Raw genomic sequence first — 13,804 nt, 5'->3', positions numbered from 1 at the left:
GATTTTTTTAGTGTAAGTGTGTCTCATGTAAGTAGTTGGGACATACTTATACTGAAAAAGTATTCCAATTATCCTAAAAAATTCAAATGCAATTGTGTTCTGCATTTTTATTTGCTGAATCTGGCAATCCTAATTTGGAGTGTGTTGTATAACTGAGTTAAATGTTAGTTCCAAAGCCATTAATGACTTCAGACTGCATATTAGTTCTGTAAGGTGCTTCCAGTAGTTCTGAGCTGTTTATGAACATCCTCTTCTGAATTATCAGTACTGGAAAAGATAGGCTCAGGATAAGTAGTGGATGCTTGATAAATATTTGCTGAGTTTTTAGAGAGATACAGAGGCACTAAGACCTAATCCTTCCTCAGGTCTCTCTAAGGCAAATCTTAGAGCCCCCAATTCCTTGGACCCAGAAAATTCTACTGGCCCAGCATTGACAGCCTATATTTCTAGCTTTTAGGAAGAAATAATAACTGACATAGTACTGGATTTATTGGGCATGGCAGAGTAGTACTTCCAATTGCAAAGCCCTTCCAACTGCATTGTCTCATTGGATTCCAATTTTGTGAGGGAGTCAGGGCAGGTGAGAAAACTAGGGCTCAGAGAGGGGAAGCAACTTGCTGACGATCAGCTTATACATGTGGGTCTACAGGTCTAGATGTCTGCCTTGATGAGTCATAGACTGGAATACTTTCCACCTTGTCATGCCTCTGTCTTTATAGTAAAAGCTGCGGTGAGAGCTGCTGTGGGCCCAGTTCTTAGGGGTGATTATCTCAGACAGATGTTCCTGGGAAGCACACAGGGACAGAGCTCAAGGAAGCTCATGAGGACTAAAAACTACTAACTAATGTTCCCAGGCTTCCCCCTTGGCCTGGAGCCCTGAACTGTGAGGCCCCTTTCTTTTATACTCTCCCAGGATGACCTTTTCTATTTTTATGACGCTCTAGAAATTTCTTGACTTTGATTTGTATTTAAAGCTGCTTTCACCTGGATACTGATGTGTAATGGGGGGTGGGGGGGGCGGGGTGTGTGTAAGTGAGTGGCTCTTACCCAATAGTGCATCCAGATCTTCTGGAGAATTTATAAAGATACTGTCTAAATGCTATAACCTAAGATTCTGATTCAGTAGATGTGAAGTAGAGCCTAGGAATCTGTAGATTTTCAAACTTTATTATAAAATCAAGCATGTACAAAAAAGTAGACATAATATATATGTGTGGATTAAAGATTACAATATAATCAGTACTTGCATTCTCATCACCAAGTGTAAGAATTTGAACATTGTCAGTTCCTTTACAACCTTTTCTTCTCCCACCTAGATAAAAAATCTCTCCTTTTCCCCAGAGGTAACCATTACCCCACACTTTGTGTTTAATCATGCATTTGCTTTTCTCTATGGCCTTACTCCTTATGTATATAGCCTCAAACAACATATTGATTAGACTTGCAATCTGTTGTATAAATGGAATAGTGTTTTGTGATTTGCCCATTTTAATACATATAGCTGTGGTTCATTTTGTATTGGATCCATTACATGAAAACACCACAGTTTGTCTCTTCCACTGTTATTAGATATTTGGGTTGTTTCTAAGTTTATGCTATTACCAATAGCACCACTATCAGCATTTTTGTACATGCCTCTTGGAGTGTGTGCATGTCCAAAGGTTTCCCTAGAGCATAGAACTTGGGGTGGAATTTCTGGGTCACATGGTTCACCTTCCATTTCAATTCATAATCCAATGTATTTTCCAAAGTGGTGGCACCAACTTATATTCCCTTTAGTGATGTGCATCCAGGATTCTACATCCTTACCAGTATTGGGTTTTGCCAGACTTTGTCATTTTTGTTCATCTGGCAGATGAAATACAGTATGTCATTGCAACTTTGATTTCCATGGGGCTCTGTTTTATTTTATGATTGTATAAGTTTCTCAGGTGATTCTTAGGTTTCTTGTATTATTGGTGTGGATCCTTTTTCAGGCTTACTCACATTTAGCCACCGCTAGTGATGTCTCTGGATTCCAATTCCTAACCCGTTGAAACAGTCCTGTGTATACATGCATTTTTGATCATAGGTTTTTTATTTGATAACTGTTGAATTATGATCAAAGTTCACTGAGATGAGGAAAGAAGGACAAGTGGCAATTATCCACAGACATGGTGGTGTCAGACTTTATAACTTTGAAAATTAATGCTTTTTACATTTTTAAACAATTTTAAAGCAGTGCCATTAGATTGTGTTTTGCCACACTCTGACCTGTTTCTCCTCCCCTAAGCTCTGTCTTATGATCTTTAGCATCTGCATGTTATGCTGAGTATCGTGAGGGGGTTGGGCGGGGGGGAGGAAGGAGAGGAGAGGGGGAAGAAATACTTCCACTGACTTCGCAGTGGTCCTGAAAGTGGAATATTGAGGACTTTATGTTTCTAAAAAGCTGGATCCCAAGGGCCAGGACATGCACTAAATGTGAACTTTCCCATTATATGAATCAGTCAGTTCAGTTCAGTTCAGTTGCTCAGTCGTGTCCGACTCTTCGCAATCCCAAGGACTGCAGCACGCCAGGCTCCCTGTCATCACCAACTCCCGGAGCTTGCTCAAACTCATGTCCATCGAGTCGGTGATGCCATCCAACCATCTCATCCTCTGCTGTCCCCTTCTCCTGCCTTCAGTCTTTCCCAGCATCAGGGTCTTTTCCAATGAGTCAGTTCTTCACATTAGGTAGCCAGTGTTTTGGAGCTTCAGCTTCAGCATCAGTCCTTTCAATGAATATTCCGGATTGATTTCCTTTAGGATTGACTGGTTGGATCTCCTTGCAGTCCAAGGGATTCTGTCTTCTCCAACACCACAGTTCAAAAGCATCAATTCTTTGGCATTCAGCTTTCTTTCAGGATCAGTCAGGATTTGAATATCCACTTTTTAGCAAGTGTTGCCAACTTCCATCTCTCTGAAAAATCATTGCTCTCCCTAGTGTGATAGGATCTCACATCTCTGAAGATATTGATGGAACAACCATGACAAAAGCTTCTGTGGATATATCAGTTTACTTTATCATAAAGTTTTTTAGTGAACAAACACATCCAAATATAATTTGGGGGAATCTCACCATTGTCAGATACTTGTGTTTATTTTTCCTGGGGTCTAGTGGAGGGATCTATACTCAGCCTTGATCAGTCTTAGAAACAAAAGACCAGCCTCCCAGCTTTTGTAGGGCTGCCTCTGGCCTCTGTAAGGTCACTGAGAGGTGTTCAAAATTTCCAGTAATGGACCACCTGTTGTTTTCGAAATCAGTTGATTACACTGCTACCTGTTTGTTCCCTAAGTAGGGTTGTTCCTCATGAAGCAGTCTGTTGTATCTTAATGTCCCTTGACCTTCAGGGAAAGAGGAGAAGAAGGTAAGGGAAGAGAAAATGACATGTCCAGTCCAGACGGGAGCAAAGCAAGGACCTAACTCTCAACTGTTTAGAAGCTTATTTCTCTGTCATTTTGACAGAAAGAATTGCTGTTGATGGAGATAAGAAGGAGTGATGGAGTGCCCTTCAATAGAGGATCCCCCCCCTTTTTTTTAACTCAACATTTATTGGTTGGATGGTATTTAGACTCTATTGCAATATTTCTTGTCAGGGGATATAGAAGGACCAGAGAAAGGTGGTGAGATAATACCAATCATAGATAATGAACTGTAGGAGTATAAATTCTGAATGATTTTAATTTATGGCCCTTGTAGCTGAGAATAATAAGGGAGATACAATGCAAAGCAGCAAGATAATAAAAAGTGATGATCTTGATGGAACATAATATTATAAATTAATAAAATCTTGAGGAATCATCAGGTTGAGGTGTTCTATGACTTTTTAAGAAGTGCTAGGGGCATGTTCAGGAATCAAGATTGCTGGGAGAAATATCAATAACCTCAGATATGCAGATGACACCACCCTTACGGCAGAGACTGAAGAGGAACTAAAGAGCCTCTTGATGAAAGTGAGAGAGGAGAGTGAAAAAGTTGACTTAAAGCTTAGCATTCAGAAAACTCAGATCATGGCATCTGGTCCCATCACCTCATGGGAAATAGATAGGGAGACAGTGGAAACAGTGTCAGACTTTATTTTTGGGGGCTCCAAAATCACTTCGGATGGTTACTGCAGCCATGAAATTAAAAGACGCTTACTCCTTGGAAGGAAAGTTATGACCAACCTAGATAGCATATTAAAAAGCAGAGACATTACTTTGCCAACAAAGGTCCGTCTGGTCAAGGCTATGGTTTTTCCAGTGGTCATGTATGAATGTGAGAGTTGGACTGTGAAGAAAGTTGAGCACCGAAAAATTGATGCTTTTGAACTGTGGTGTTGGAGAAGACTCTTGAGAGTCTCTTGGACTGCAAGGAGATCCAACCAGTCCATCCTGAAGGAGATCAGTCGTGGGTATTCATTGGAAGGACTCACGCTGAAGCTGAAACTCCAGTACTTTGGCCACCTCATGTGAAGAGTTGACTCATTGGAAAAGACCCTGATGCTGAGAGGGATTGGGGGCAGGAGGAGAAGGGGATGACAGAGGATGAGATGGCTGGATGGCATCACTGACTCGATGGGCATGAGTTTGAGTAAACTCCGGGAGTTGGTGATGGACAGGGAGGCCTGGTGTGCTGTGATTCATGGGGTCGCAAAGAGTCAGACACGACTGAGCGACTGAACTGAACTGAGGGGCATGTTCAATGTCTACTCCTTCCAGTATTTTGGAATGCAGTAAAGGGAACATATTTTTCTTCTTCAGCAAGATAAGATTTTGATCTCTAGCTAAATCCTAACTTTAAAATGGGAAGGAGATTAGCAGCCCCCCTCCCAAATGCCTCCCCAACCCTTCACGCAGATGCAGACACAATAAGACCAGGAGTAGACTCAGCTGGGAGGGGCTAACTTTCTTCCTGTATCAACTGAATTCTCGTCCAGGGCACTGATTCTCAAGTTTTTGCTTTGTTTTGTTTTGGCCAGCGGGGGGTGTTGAATGAAACTCTGCTCCTGAGATTTTTCTGTTTATCTAGGTAGCATAATAGTTTTCAAAAAGGTTGAGAAATACTGTTCTAGAGCTCTGAAATGCCTAGCGAAGCTGCCATGGGTGACAAGGGGACCACATGGTAGAGTGGGGTCATTTAGTCTTTAGGTTCACTCCTGCTTTACCCTTTTGTGTTGGTTTCTTGTAGCTGCTGCAACAAGTAAACAGAAACTGGGTGACTTAAAACAACAGAAATTAATGTTTTCCCAGTTCTGGAAGCCAGCAGTCTGAAATCAAAGTGTTGGCATGGTTGGTACCTTCTGGAGGCTCTGCAGGAGAGTCCCTCCCATACCTCTTTCCTAACTTCTGGTGATCAGTAATTGCTCCCCTCACTTTGTCTGTATAGGCAGTCTTTAGCAAAGACCTCTGGTTTTAGCAGTTTGTTGAAGCTGGGAGAGTAGTCAAGAGGGATAGGCAAACTGGAATAGAAGAATGTAACTGGAATCACACACACACTCCAGAACAGAATGATGTTCCTTTTCATGTGTGTCAAATGGGGTGGTCCAAACTGGGACTGTCTCTGTCGAGTGGTAGAGTCTCCCTAACTATTCTTTTCCCTCTGTCTACCATGGAGTTTCTGTTTTAAGGCAGTGGTTTCTAAACTTTATTTTATTTTATTCCCCATTAGTAAAATATTTCTGAGCCCTCTTGCTATGTGTGTATTCATCAGTTATATGCATATATATTTTTTCTAGCTACATAATATTATTGGTAAAGCTTATTTTGCTTCTTACTTCTTTAAAATAAATGTAATCATGCACATACTTTGGAGCCTCTGCAGGACTTCTGTCCTCTATAAATGGAACTGAACTTCAGGATTTGCTAAGACATGTCACCTGGCCCCAGAGTCATTGATGAATCTGTCCCTTTTCAGTCCTTTAGGAAGTTGCCTGGGCAGATTTCTCCGTCTGTTCACCTCCCATCTCCTGAGCTATGCTGGCCAGGTACTCTCCATCAAGGCCTTACAGATAGGTTTAGCTCTTGTGGTCTCTCTGAGTTTCAAAGACCATTTAGTCTCTTTTTTCAGAATCAATATGATTTGAAGAGGAAGAAATCACTTCCTGTCTAAGTACTACTAACATACTAACTCACTCTCAAGAATCAAAAGATATTTTTCTCTACAATTACCTGACAGACCTGTGGAACAGGGTTGCAACCAAATGTTTTCTACTGGCTTATCTAAAAAGGTATCTCAGTAGTGAAAAACTAGAATTCATTTAAGTGCTTACACAATAAGGATTTAGTTAAATAAAACATTGTTGTTTTTTAATTGGTAAGTCATATCTGACTCTTGCAACCACATGGACTGTAGCTTTCCAGACTCCTCTGTCCATGGGATTTCCCAGGCAAGAACACTGGAATGGGTTGCTAGTCCCTTCTCCAAGGGATCTTCCCAATCCAGGGATCAAACCTGAGTCTCCTGCATTGCAGGTAGTATACTTAAATATTGTGCAGCCATTATATTTATGCCATGTAAAAACAATAATATAGGAAAGTATTCAAGGCCTATTATTAGATTTTTTTCAAAAGATTAAACAATGTATATTATGTAAATTGTTTTGTAAAAGAGAAAAATGTATATGTAGGTAAGAAAAAAGTCTATAAGGAAATATACTAACATAATAGCAGAAGTTATTTCTAGATGACTCAATTTTCAGTGATTTTTATCTTCTGTGTGCTCTTAGTATTTTCCAATTTGAATCCATTATTATGTATTACTTTTATAATAAGATAAAGCATCATTATTTTTTAATATAAGGGGATAAAAATTCTCATTTGAAGGTATGTCTTATTGAATTATTTTAGACTTTCCTGGGGGAGGGAACATGTTAGCTATTTTCTGCCACAACCACCACCAAAAAGCCTGCGGTACTGGCTGGAGTGAGACAAACAAATGGGCAAGCCTGCCTTCCTGGGTATGGTGCAGGATACCAACAGTTCACATCAGCTCACAAATCCAGAGCACCCCTTGCTGGGCCCTGTTTCTGTTTGATTTATGCTTGGAGAGTGACAAAAGGTAATCAATCACTCGTGCATAAGGTTCAGGAATTCACCCAGGGACTAAGTGCAGCAAGTAAGTATGAATGACATCAGCACATTTCAGTTCAATTCACATTCCTATTTCAATTCAATCTTTGCCCCTCCAGATGTATCAGAAGGATTTCGGGTGGTCGTAAGGTTTTTTTTTCTTTAATTGAAGAATAATTGCTTTACAGTGTTGTGTTGACTACTGCCATCAATGGAGAAAAGGCAACCCTGTTGCAAGGTAAATTGATACACCCACTATGGAGAACAGTGTGGAGATTCCTTTCATTTTTTTTTAATAGGGTTTTAAACTTTACTTTTAATTAATTAATTTTTTTTTTTTTATCTGTGCTGGGTCTTCATTGCTGTGTGTGAGCTTTCTCTTATTGCAGTGAATGGGGGATACTCTTTAGTTGCAGTGTGCAGGCTTTTCTTGTTGTGATGCGTGGCTCTAGAGTACACAAATCAGTAGTTGTGGTATACAGGCTTGGTTGCCCTGCAGCATGTGGAATCTTCCTGGGATTAAACCCATGTCCTCTACATTAGCTGGCAGGGATTAAACCCATGTCCTCTACATTAGCTGGCAGACTCCTGTCCGTGGGACCACCAGGGAATTCCCATGTGTTACATCTGAACACACTACTTATCATACTAAGGCCAGTGGTGCTGTTTGTGGTCTCTTATCCCTGCCCTTCGCCTGGAACTCACCATGAGAGGCCACGTTGTTTCCCTGATTCTGCCTACAGAAATGTAACCCTCATCTCCTGAGAAGTGAGATCACTGGGCTTTAGGTCTTGACCTTTCAACAAGCTGTGACTTGTGATTATTTCATCCTAATGATTCTGGTGCCAACCTGACAGCTGGAACTTAAGCTCCAGAGAAGAACTTGCCTTAATGAGTTGGCATGCTTTTGGGGTATCTAGTGAAGTATTTCTTGCCTCCCCATCAGTATGGGCCTCTTCCAGGGTGTTTCTTCTGCCTTCTATGGGAAGCCTTCAGTGGGAAGGGATGGATTGTGGTTATCTGGTGATGAGTATGCCCTTCCTTAGATGAATCTAACAATCCTGCCCATGGAGAATGTGGGTAAGAAAGGAGGACAAGAATTGGAGGGAAAAGGGACCTGGACTCTCATTGCAACTCTGCCATAAGGGATGTCACTTTACCTCTCTGAGCTGTAGGTTCCTCATTTGTAAGGTAAATGTCTTAGACTAGATTATCACTAAGACTATTTCCCACTCTGATACACGACTGTGTGTAGGCATATCCAATACAAAGAACAGCCATGTACCTGACACAGAATTTGTGAGCCACAGAAATCATCATCAGCCTCAAGAGATACACCCACTTCCCAAGATTTAGCCATGACTTCTGGAATCTGGACAGTTTCATGGCTCAAGTCACTCTTCAGACCACAGCATCAAGATGGGCACTGCCTCTGGAAACCTGGAGGTTTAGAGTAAATTCTGGGAGTTGGCGATGGACAGGGAGGCCTGGCGTTCTGCAGTCCATGGGGTCGCAAAGAGTCGGACACGACTGAGTGACTGAACTGAACAGGACTGACATGGCAAAAGGGACTTCGCAGGTGAGATTATCCTGGATTTTCCAGATGCGCCTAATGGAATCACAAGGATCCTAGTGAGTGAAAGAGGGAGACAGGAGAGCCAGAGTCAGAGAAAATGTGATGATGACTCCAGATGAATCAGAGGTCAGAGAGAAACAGAGATTTAAAGATCATTTAAGTGCATGCTATTTGTATCAATTTAAAAATTCCATTTATTCTTTGAATTGTGTATTTCTTCACTAAATCAATAATTGGTAATTCCCTACTGTAATCTACAGTGCAGGGTACTGTAGATTAAAATCTAAGTCAAGGGAACATCCAAAATCAAGGCGGTGGACACAGTTCCATGTAAAGTGACAGCACAGCAGCTGATAGTGTTGAAGATGTAGGAAGAGGCTGTGAGAGAAGGAATGCAGGCCACTTCCAGAAGCCAGAAAAGGCAAGAAAAAGGATTCTTCCTCAACTTTCATCCAGAAGGAATATAGCCCCCCAAATCATTTTAGACTTCTGACCTCCTGAACTGTTCAATAATGAATCTGTTGTTTTAAGCCATTGCATGCTTGCTAAGTCACTTCAGTTGTGTCCGACATTTTGTGATCCTATAGACTGTAGCCCGCCAGGCTCCTCTGTCCATGGGGATTCTCCAGGCAAGAATACTGCAGTGGGTTGCCATTTCCTTCTCTAGGGGATCTTCCCTACCCAGGGATCAAACCCACATCTCTTAACATCTCCTGCATTGGCAAGCTGGTTCTGTACCACTAGCACCACCTGAGGAGACCTTTAAACCATTAAGTTTCTGATAATTTGTAAGAGTAGCCATAAGACACTAATACTGCTGGTCCTGAGCAAGTCTGGAGGAAAACTGATGCTCTTAAGGCACTTTTCTAGAAAAGGCAGGGCTCAGAGGACTGACTGGGCCTCAGAGTTACTTCCTTGTAGTTACTGTAGGTGTCCTTTGACTTGTTGCTAGGAGGGCAATCTGTAGACTTCTTCCTGCACAGGGAACAGGCAAATATCTCTTTGGACCAGAAATAGAACAGAAAGAGCAGTAGCAGGAGCTAAAGCTAGAAGTACGCAGCTGCATCTGAGGGTCTGGCTCCTGTGGGTAAGGAGGACAGAAGGCCCCCAAAAGAGGGGTCTGGGGAGGATCATTGCTCAAAATGGGGGATCTGGGGTGAGGCTACATCACCAGTGGAAGGAAGCTGTGATGCTGCCCAGGACAGTACCTATGAAGTTCTTGTCAAAGGTGGCTGGATGATGCAGTAAAAGTACACATACAGGGCCTGTGGTGAGCGGCTGCCAGTCAGGCCCTGGGTTCTGTAGCAAGTGAAACTGGAAAGAGCTATAATCTGTGAAGTGCTTTTCTATTCATGATCACCTTTGATTCTCATAAAACAACAAGACAGGTAGTGTTAGTGTACCTAATGTATAGGTTGGTAAACTAAGGCTAACCAGTAGGCTTTGAAAAGAGGAGGCTGGGTCTTTCTCAATCATTATGATGTCCCACGTTTACTCAGAGGAGACTGGGTCTTGCATTGTGGTGTCCCAGGAGCCTGGCCCAATGCCCAGTATAAAATAGACATTCACTAAATATTTCTTGATCCACAGATGGAGGCTTAGAGAGATGAAGTAAGTTGCTCATCTACAGAGTCTACAAAGCTGGAATGTGAAAGAGTCAAATCTTGAATTCTAGTTTTTGAGTACCAAATTTTATGTTCTTTCCATTATATCAAACTCGTGAAACGCAGTGTTTCCCAGGCTTCTCCTACATAAGACTCTCATTACATGTCTGGCAGTATTCAGAAATTCAGGGCATCGTCCTCACACCAGTGATGCTGGGGGACTCCTGTTCCATAACACAACCAGCTTCCCTGTTGGCTCAGATGGTAAAGAATCTGCCTATAATGCAGAAAAAGCAGGAGACCTGATTTCGACCCTTGGGTCAAGAAGATCCCCTGGCATTTGTGAAGGGCAATGTCTTCAGATGGATCCTGGGAAGCCTACTTTCACCCATGTCTCCTCTGCAGATGGCCAAGTCAAGGAGTGCTGCCTAAGGCAGCCACAGCATGAAGCTTGCCATCTGGGCTACATAGCAAGGCAGTCAGTGTGGAGTCTAGTTATTGTGACTTGAATTGCCTTTTTAGAAATATAGGGAGCACTGTGCTGAGAGTTGGGAGTGGTGTCCTTAGGTACCATGTGAACCCAGGCCTCAGTTTTTCAATTGGTAAATTGAGTGGGTAGGGACTAGATAGGCTCCAAGAGTATGTGAAGTTGTCTTTCTGATTTCCTGTTTCCTCTTATTAAGACCTTTTATTACTGTTAACTGGATTTTTTAGCCTCACTGATTTCTATATATCAAATGGTTCAGATAAGACACATCTTAAAGAAATATGGGTTCTGTTTAAGAAAAGCTATGAACCGCTCGGAATTTATGTTTGAAGAGAGTTGAGGGAAAGCCAGGACCTTGCAAAGAGGAATAAAATAAAATTCTCTTGAGTGGAGATAACTACAGTGTAATTCTCCTTAGAGTGGAAAGATAATCTTTACTCATTTAAGGTGGAGAAAGACTGGTCTGATATAAGTTGAAGAGAGATCTGGGGGTCATTTTACTCTGTGGGGTTTTTTTCTGACTTGTTATAAAAATCAGTGGAATAATGCACAAGAGACCACTCTGTAAACAGGGAAACGGCATAGTAGAGTAACACGTGGCCCAGCCTGATAGTGGATTTCCCAGCCGTAGCAGTCCGAAGCAGGGGTTGCTGCTCTGTTTTGATTTAAGAATCCTGACCCTCTGGGACTTCCCTAGTGGTCCAATGATTAAGACTCTGCACTCTGAATGCAGAAGGCCTGGTTTAATCCCTTGTCGGGGAACTAGATCCCACTTGCCACAACTAAGAGTTAGCATGCCACAATGAAAGATCCTGCATATCACAAGGAAGATAAAAAATCCCATGTGCCACAGCTAAGACCCTGTGCAACCAAATACACAAATAAATATTTTTTTTTTAAAAATTAAAAAATAAGCAATCTTGACCTAAAAGACAGGAGGCTTGCTTGGCCCAGGTATCCATGCATAACATATTTAGGACTTTTTGGACATGACAAAAGAATTCGCTGAGAAGGACTGAGCACATTTACTTGTGGAAATACATTAGGTTCTAGAAATTGCATGGGGGTTCAGATCCAGGGTCCAGTTCTCCCACTGAAGAATACATAAGGACCTTTTACCTGGTGCTATTGTGGTAGTCTAGTTTTTCTTACCAAAAGCATTATGATCAATTTTGACTCTTTCCACTTCTTGCTTTATAATTCTTAGTACTATTTGCTCGTCATACTTAATAAAAAACACATTACTGGATATCAGGTCTTAGTTAATTTTTACAGAAGCTGTTATTATTTGGAAGTATGCTGGATTTACTCGTTTTACTAGACTTACTTTTAATGAAACTGGCTGCATACATGGTGTGGAAGCTCCCTGTGTCTTTGTTGTGGTACCCTGACCTGCACTTGTATTCTCTTTAGCAGCTGTCTTCTCTCTGATATGTTGGTATGGCTTCACCAGGAAGCATAGAACGAGGTATTAAGAGATATTATGCTGGCAATAAGGAATTATTTATTTATTCCTCGTAGAAAACAAGAATGGTCTATGATGAACAAGAATGTCTATGAAAATAAGAATGTCTCAAATGAGAGTGGCCTGTTTATTCTGAAGTAGATAGAATTAAATTCACTTTTGTAGCAACGACATAGAATGCTCCTATGAAATATCTTCACCGTCAATATCGCATGTGCTATACAAATAGAAAATATTGTTCAGATATCATTCCTCAGATCATATACTCTGCTTCGCCTAAGAATTATTTTTCTTCATTGACTAAGACACTGTGTTTATACCCCAAAAGTATCCATTCCAACAGTGGTGTACATTCAGGGAGCCACGGAGTGTGGGAAGAATCAGTGCGTTTGTTGCTATTCCTCCCTCATCCAAGTTTTTAACACTGATTCTTCCCTAGTTATCCCTTAACTGTAAATTATATCAAAAACATTGAGCATATTAAAAAATAGTGTAACCAAAGTAATTAGTGCGTTCAAAATGAAGAATTTAGAGAAGGTAAGAATTTCAGTTCTATGGAATTGGCAACCCTTCAGTGCAGTTGTCCAGCCCTCACACAAGTGCTTCATTCCCTTCTCTGATTTTTTTCTGTCTTTGCTTTTCCCTCTGTCTTCTCTGTTTTTGTGGCCCTCTTCCCTCCTCAACCTATATTTTCTCCTTAAAAGCAAATGCATCCTTCCCGTCTATAACTCTGGACGCAGAATAGGCATGACAAGCCAGCACACAGACCGGAAGTGGGCTTCCCCTGCCAATAAAGATTAGTTCAGACTTATTGTCTTTCGTGTGACACATGTACAAACATAAATTTAAGAAACATTGCTTACTAGAGAAACAAGAAAGTTTAGCAAATTCTGGAAGTCTTGTGCTCCATGAGGAAATAATTACAATTAAAACCTCATGTAAGAAAAAAGTAAGCTGAGTCAATTGGCTTCTTTACCCCTGAGGTCAAAGTCAAGATGGAAAGTCAGTGTTCTTCAAAAGGCAACCAGGTGCTTAGATGGAGTGGAAGAAGGATTCCTAACAACTCCTGTCTTTCAGAGGGATTTAGAGATTGAGTTTCTGCAGGAAATGTAATTAGCAGTACTTTCCCCAACACCTCTATCAGCAGCAGGAGCAGCCCACAACTTTTTAAAAATTCATGTTTCCATAAATGCATGGGTAAAGTCATTCAAACCATTTACCCTGAAAAAGGAAAAGGGAAAATAAAATGAAAACAGGGGAGAAACAACCAAAAGGCATGAGATTGATAAGGAGCTTTCCTGTGAACATGTTGAGCCAGCTCAAGAAAAAGGACTTAGCCTGCATCATGAAGGACTAAGGCTGACAAGAGGGAATATGACGACCCTGAGACCAACTAGACTATATGGCACCTCTGTGTGAATTTGAAAACATTTCCTCCTCTGGGTGAAGGAATTAGGAAAAGATGCCTCTTCTGGCTGGGTGCAACCAGTGCTAGAACTTGTAGCTTGGCAAGCAGAACATGAACTGATGCTCAGCCCTCCTCGCCCCTTCGCTTAACACATCTGTACAGGGCAGAATCCACCCAACTGCATAAAATAGCCCTG

General features: G+C 41.5%; 1 protein-coding gene across 1 annotated transcript in view; it reads left to right on the top strand.

Annotated features, from left to right (window-relative positions):
- Positions 1-13,804, top strand: part of ALK (ALK receptor tyrosine kinase) — a 786,987-nt gene that overhangs the window by 311,797 nt on the left and 461,386 nt on the right. The gene's annotated exons all lie outside the window — the stretch shown is intronic.

Source organism: Cervus canadensis, chromosome 5 (assembly GCF_019320065.1).
Source record: "Cervus canadensis isolate Bull #8, Minnesota chromosome 5, ASM1932006v1, whole genome shotgun sequence".
NCBI lineage: Eukaryota > Metazoa > Chordata > Mammalia > Artiodactyla > Cervidae > Cervus > Cervus canadensis.
This window is presented reverse-complemented; position numbering and strand designations above follow the sequence as displayed.